The sequence below is a fragment of the Camelus ferus genome, chromosome 5, assembly GCF_009834535.1.
Source record: "Camelus ferus isolate YT-003-E chromosome 5, BCGSAC_Cfer_1.0, whole genome shotgun sequence".
Classification (NCBI taxonomy): domain Eukaryota; kingdom Metazoa; phylum Chordata; class Mammalia; order Artiodactyla; family Camelidae; genus Camelus; species Camelus ferus.
Window position 1 is genome coordinate 94,251,919 of NC_045700.1, and position 7,193 is coordinate 94,259,111.

At 51.1% G+C, this 7,193-nt stretch overlaps 1 non-coding gene across 1 annotated transcript; it reads left to right on the forward strand.

Annotated features, from left to right (window-relative positions):
• Positions 1-6,882: 6,882 nt before the first annotated feature.
• Positions 6,883-6,954, forward strand: TRNAA-GGC. Its single transcript has one exon. It is a non-coding gene; the product is annotated as a tRNA-Ala (tRNA).
• Positions 6,955-7,193: the final 239 nt, after the last annotated feature.

The following is a 7,193-nucleotide window of genomic DNA, read 5'->3' on the forward strand; positions in this document are numbered from 1 at the left end:
GGGACAGGTGCACACAAACTGTGCTGCTCACACCGGCAGCGAGAGCAAACCGCACACGATGGTGCGGGTCCGGCTCAGCAACACAGTGTTGAGCACAAGCTCCAGCCCCAGAAGAGAACATTTCGTGTGATCCCGTTGGAGTAAAGTTTGAAAATGGGCAAATCTGATCCGAGCTGCCCGCTGTCATCCCTGGAGTGGGGGCCGGGGGCGGGGGCGGGGGCCCTCCGCACTTGGGGAGACGTGGTGCCAGCCGCGTGGCTTGTTCAGCCTGAGAAAACTGCCCAAGCTGCACTCTCAGGACCTGCCTGCTTGTTGTGTGGGTGTCACATCTGAACTTTTGTTTTTAAGAAACGGGAAGGAAACCCTGGGAGTCGGTGCGCAGTTACCATACCTGGGTTGCAGGTAATTCTCCTTTTCTTCTTTATGCCCAAAATGAGCACATCTTCCTTCTCTCAAAAATAAATCTTTTTGTTGTTTTGGGTTTTGCTTGTTTCAAAGTCCACCTGCCGCCTTCATGAGAACAAGCCCTGTGATGCGTCCACCTGCTGGGAAGCATGGCTTTGGCGGGCGGAGTGCGTGGGGAGGGGTTCCTGCTCTCGGAGAAGGTCCACCTGCTAGCACAGCTCCTCACAGAACTTTAAGACACGTGTTTTCAGAAGCCCGCGGGCCCACTCTATGCAACAGCATCAACACTTTCCTCCCTGGGGAAGCGGTCAGTTGCGTCCTCCCGCTCAGCGTCTTTTTCAGTCCCGGCTCTGACTGCATGAGAAGCATCAAAGAGGCAGCATATCCACAGAGGCCGGGATGGCACCTGCTTTGTCCGTTTCTGCTCTTGAGCAGGGGATCCTGAGCTGCCCGTTATGGACCAGAAAGTGCCAGGGAGCACTGGGAAGAGGAAGACTGTGCATCCTTTCCAAACGTGGCTTATTTCCGCAGGAAGAGGGCCAATAACAGAAGATGCTCATGCTGACGTACGTGCTGAAGCTCTGCATCTTACTGATGCTCCGGGCAATAGCATCTCTTATCAACACACCCTCTTATCAACATCCTTTCGCTCTCAAATATCAGACCACCCAACTCAAAATGTCTTAAGCACCAAAGGCAGTTTATCTCACACCGAACAGGAAAGTACGGAGGTGAGCTCCGCACTCAGCTTTGACCTGGACTCTGACTGTTTGTCTGTCACTTTCTTAGTCGTGCGCATCTCTCTGTGTTTTGCACCCCCACTCCCCAGGATAGCCACATGGCAGGGACCCCAAGCCTACACGCCTCCTCATTCACATCTGCAGCCATCCAACTGAGGCCTGATCTTGGGGCCGATGGAACACTCCTGGACCAACCCAGTGACCAGGAGGAGGGCACCCTGCCACAGGCCTGGCTCACCTGACCAGATCTGTACCAAGGGCATTTGGCCTCCTGGGGCTGGCGTGGGGTCTACCAACCAAACTACTGAAGGGGGGATGGAGAGGACAGTGGGGAGGGACCCGCAGTGCCTTATACCCCCTACACGGGCAAGGGAAAGGGGAAGAATGGTTGTCTGACCCCAGACTTCTCACAGGACACATCTGGAGTTCATCACTTTAAGAAAAGATGGAGAGGAAGATGGACAGTAGGATCTTCTCCTTCCCCCAAAGCCCTTGCAGGCTTCTGTTGAGAAAGGCACACGGGACCCCTACCTACTTGGTGGCAGGCCCTCCTTGCCCTGAGGTTCTCTGGGCCCACCCCCTGGATCCAGCCCCCTCTGTTAGTGGTCGAGTGGCAGGGTGGGCTGCCGAGGGGCTGGCGGAGGGGGGTTGTTACACTGTACTTGGTCCCACCTCCGTGGCCCCCGCCAGCAAGTTCCGAATCAGCGGTGCCACCAGGCCCTGGGGGATGGAGCACGTGGGGAGCTACCCGGCATCGTCACTCCCTTTAGACCCTTTGAGAATTACCGCCCGGGTTTTTCTTTCCTCCCGTCTGTGGAAGGCAGGTTGGAGCCCGCGCAGACTGGGAAGGAAGGAAATGGTCGGCTTTGGAAGGACCGCGCTGTACAACCTGCCTCTGATTGTCTCCCCGCCCAGCGACCTCTTCTTTTAAAAGCACCAGCCTTTTCCAAGGCCTGGGAAAGAGGGCCAAGAAAAGCACAGGAACGCCTTCTTTCAGGGCCTTTCATGTGGTAAAGCAGCCCCTTGAAGGGATGCTCTGTGTGAGCCTGGAGATCACGGGGCTAATACAAACCAGAGCCGCGGCCCATCTAAGAATCCTGGTCTAGATTCATTACCGCTTTCAAAGGGGACCCTGGACCCTCCTTTTATCTCGTCTTCTATCAGCTGAATGACGCAAGTGTTTATAAAGGGCTCAGCCGAAGAGATAACGCGTTATCACTCCTCCCCGCCCGAGAGGGGCGGAGGGACCTTTCCTCTAAAGACGATTAGATCTTAACTCCCTATGGGTGAGGAAACCCAGACTTCACGACCCTGCTCTGGCCCTGTTCATGGCCCCGCACAGCTAGGCGTCCCAGGAAGGTCAGAAAGAAGGGTCTCCGGCAGCCCGGCCCACCGAAGTGATGATCCTTCCGAAGGGAAGCAGGCTCTTGTTTCCAAGGGAGTTGGATCCCAGAGCAGATGACGTGCAAAGAGGATGGGGATTTTCTTGCTCAGGGTGTGGATTAGCTCAGCCTGAAGTTCACAGAGGACCAGACACTGTGTGTCTGATACAAGACGGAGGGGTGCTGACAGTCCCCAGTACGTGGGGGGCTCCTTTGGCCTGAGAGGAGCGTGTTCAGTGGAAGTGACAGAACAACTCACAGGTCACCCTCAGCTTTGGGGCCAGGACCTCGCTGATCTTGGTGTGGCCCCAGGCAGTGACTAAACGAGACTGAGGTGCAGAGACGTGGCCATTTCCACCGGACACAAGACTCGGCCAACAAGGACGCCTAGCCGCAGAGCTCATGGTCGGGCAGGCAGGGATGATGTCGGGTCCGCATCACTGTCTGGCAGCCCCTGCCCCTTCCTGCTTCTTCCCTTTTCCTTTCAAAGCCAGTGCCCTCAAAGAACCATTGCTCTCCTACCTCAGTCTCAGCATTTGCTTCCCAGAGGGTCCAACTGGCCCATCACACGCTCAAATCCCACATCACCCAAAAGTTCTCACGCACTTACCCACCCAGCCGTCCACAGGGGGTGGTCTCGTGTCCCCCTCCCTGCAGGAGCTACCACTTGAGGCCCCCAGTGAGAGGGAGCCTCAGGGACCATTTAAAGGACAGCAGGACGGTTTGGAGAGTTGGGAAAAGAGTCTTCTTGGAACCTGGCCCTGCCCAGACTCTCCTCCTCCATATGTGTGCCCGGAGGCGATTAGCCGAAGACAGTGATGGGGGGGGCACTTTTATTGACCAGAACACCATCCTAAGGATCTCCCCTTGGGGGAAGGTGCATCTGAAAATGCTCTGTCGAATCCAGAGTGGCATCGAGGTCTGTGGCAAGCCAGGCAGAGTGCTTCTTGGGTGGGGCTGTATGCAGAGTTTTCGCAGGCCAAGAATCACAAACTGAGCTAAAGACTCCAGACTGGGTCCTCATCAGACGCTTTGAAGGATAAAGAAGATGCTTTTCATCACCCAGCTTTGTCTGACGCAGCTCCAAACATAACAAAATGCCTTCTCCTGAGGACCCGGCTTCAGGCAGCATCAGGTGACCCTGTCCCAGCCCGAGCAGGAGGCAGCTGGCACCTCTGCCTGGAGAACCCTCCAGCCCCGGCTGAGGGTAGACTCAACAGCATTCATCTTCATCCTTGTGTAAGCTTGCTCCTGTAGCTTATCCTGTAAAAATTCTAAGCCTTCCCTTTTCTCCGAGCTACACCCTAGTGGCTTCTTTCTTGGTCTGTTTATACAAAGCGTAAGGCACCTCTAAATGATGTTTGGACAACTTAGTCATTTTTCAAAATGTTACGTGGAATTTTAGAGTTTTTAAATTGCAATTCAATACATACATAGTGCATTCAGACCAGATTTCCCTAACCTTAACCCTAACTCTAAAATCTGACGCTAACACCAAGCCTAACCCTAACTCACGCGTCTTTAACCTGAGCTCAGGGGAAAGAATGTCTGTCTCTCCATCCACTGATATTTTTGCAGGACTCCAGGGGCTGTCTTTAATCTGGCAATTTACCCTATGAAAATATGTCCCAACTCAAAAAAAAAAAATGATGATTTTGTGTTATTTTTATTGTGGGTGGATTGCAGAAAGCCAGAAGGAAATTCTGTTTTCTAGACTGCTTATTTAACTTGGCCGGGGAAATGCCTCTCTAACGGGTGTCCTTGAAGGCAGTCAGAGCCAAGAAAAAGCACTGCCAAGCCTAAAAGGGTGAATAGTCCAAAAAGTAATAGTTAGCAAATTATTTTCAGGAACAATGCCCACTACCACCATAATTATTTATTAAGGCTTGGAAGTCTTGGTTATTGTAACATTATAATAATATAGGAAACAGGATAAAGGGAAGAAACGCGCCTCACAGATAACACCAGTTCAGACTTTCTTCATCCAGACACAGCTTAGTTAAGTGACTTTAAAGGACAAACATGTAAAGACCAATAGCACCTCAGTGTAGACCCCATCCACAGCAGTACAGAAAATAATCTACCCACAGAGGTGATTTGGGGGAAACTGTAACATACAAAGAAAACCTCAAAGTTGTATTGGAAGTCAATCCATTTTAGGGGCAAAAAATATTTCTAGATGTAGAGATGAATAATGCAAACAAGGTCTTTATGAGTTTGGCAAAAAATAATTTTGCAATTCATCTGAAGGAGCAATTGGCTTCGACTTTGAAAAGACCGTCTGCAAAAATGAGAGTGAGGGGGGAAATGTTTGAACTTCTAGCAGATCTTAAAATGTGTTTCAAGAGGCAGATTAATTAAAACATGAAAATATTGGCTAGAATCCAAGAGAGAGTTAAAAGGGACAAAATACATGAGCCTTGAGTTAAAGGCAATCATGTAGAAACATAGTCATCGATAGAATTTTTACCTTCCAGGCGCCATATTTAAAAATATAAAAGGAGACAGGAAAATTAATTTTAATAATCTGTTTAGTTTAACCCGCTATATCAAAAATATTATCATTTCAACCAATTGAGAAAAATGTTAAAGAGATATTTCACGTCCTTTTCTTGTGCTGTCTTTGGAATTCGGGGTCCCCGTGCTCAGTGGCACGTGCGGCCAGTGGTCATCACATGGTTACAGCACAGATGGTGGCAGAGGGAGTTTTAAAGGCCATTGGACAAGTATCAGGAAAACAGTGGAGAAGGGAAACAGATATTTAATACCTGGTATAATGTCCTGATAATGACTTATAAAATCTAGAAGTGCACCACACTGCAGGCCAGCTGACAGAAGAAAATTCGAGATGCAGGGGATCATAAGCTATTTCAAAAATAAGAGCACAGATCAGCCAGCAGTAAGCTGAACAGCGTCATGTCTTGGTTGGACCTGGCAGGAGGCCTGGAGGGAGGGCAGAGGCAGGAGGCGACGGACGTGTTGGAGATGGATGGGCTGCTTACTGAGGCAGGGCCTGCAGAAGGCGGCCAGGTGCCCAAGACCCAACCACCAAAAGGCAGAGAAAGGCTTTCCAGAGTGATTCAGAAAGCTGTCAGGCTCCGGAGGTCCTTGTGGGGCGAGGCTGTGTAGCAGAAGTTTCCGGGCCAGGGTCCAGTTCAAAGTTCCAAAGAGTGTTGGCCAGTGTTGCGTAATCTGTCCGCAGTGGACAGGGCCCCACCCATGGAAGCCCCACCAAGGTGCCCCTGGGAGATGGTCTTGTGGAAGTCAGGGTTCCCCAGGAGCCGTCAGGGTTTCACACGGCTCCAGTCCTAGAGGGGTGGGGACCCCTCCAGACGCCAGCCACACTGCCGGGTGAGAGGACAAGACACAGGGCGACGCCTCAGACAGAACCGCGGGGGCGGGGGGCGCGGCAAGGGGCTAGGAGGTTGCGGGCCCCAAATTCGTGTGTTGAAGTCCTAACCCCCGGTGACTCAGAATGTGACTGTATTTGGAGACAGGGAGTTTAAAGAGGTAATTAAGTGAACTGAGGTCATTAGGGCGGGCCCCAATCTGATATAGCCTTATGAGAAGAGGCAATTAGGACACAGATACGCACAGAGGGAGGACCATGTGAGGACACAGGGAAGATGGCCATCTACAAGCCGAGGAGGGAGGCCTCAGAAGAAAGCAACCCTGACCACGCCTTGACCTTGGACTTGCAGCCTCCAGAGCAGTGAGAAAATAACTTTCTGCTGTTTAAGCCCCTCGGTCTGTGGTCCTTTGTTATGGCAGCCCCAGCAAACTAACACAGACGCGGAGACCAGCAGCTGCCCCAGTGAGAGCCCTCCCGCTCCCCAGGCCGCCCTGGAGGCCCGGGCCTGCCGAGCAGTGAAGGGGTGCCCGTGGGTCTTCACAGAAAGCTGACCTCTGCGTCTTGGGCAAGCAGCACATTCTCCTGAGGACTGAGAATAAATACTTAAGCGGGTTGGGAAGCCTGGACACGGGGCAGAAGTGGGGACCAAGAGTGAGGGATGCCAGATAAAATACAGGACCTCCTATTAAATTTGAATTTCAAAAAAGCAACACAATTTTTTAGCGTGGGTATGTTCCAAATACTGCATGGGGATGCATGTTTTTAAACAATTATTTGTTATTTATCGGCAATCCAAATTCCCCTGGCAGTCTTGTATTTTTATTTGATAAATTGGACAGCGCTCTTCAAATATAAGGGAAGGCCAGATGGCCCAGCAAAGGATGCAGAGGAGGGCCACCTGAGGGGGACAGGCTGATGGAGGAGAGGAGGGGGAGAGCTCACAGGGACTAACCAAGGCAGGAACTTTCTGAGACTCAAGCAAAGTCAGAATTGCAATGGGGAGGGAGGTGTATCTCAGTGGTAGAGCACATGCTTGGCATGCATGAGGTCCTGGGTTCAATCCCCAGCGCCCCTGTTAAGGGAAAAAAAAAACAAAGCTGGAATCGCAGTGAAATGTTGCACAGATTTAACTGCATCAACATTTTATAGCTAAAATGCAAGGAACAAGGAAAAATAACAGACGGGGAGAAGCATTCCAACAACAAAATGGAGTTGGTATGGATACAAAATATGCATTTCCAGTTTGTAAGAAAAGTATCAAAATCTCAGTGGAAAAGTAGGTCAAGGACGTGATCAAACAACTTGTACAAGAGT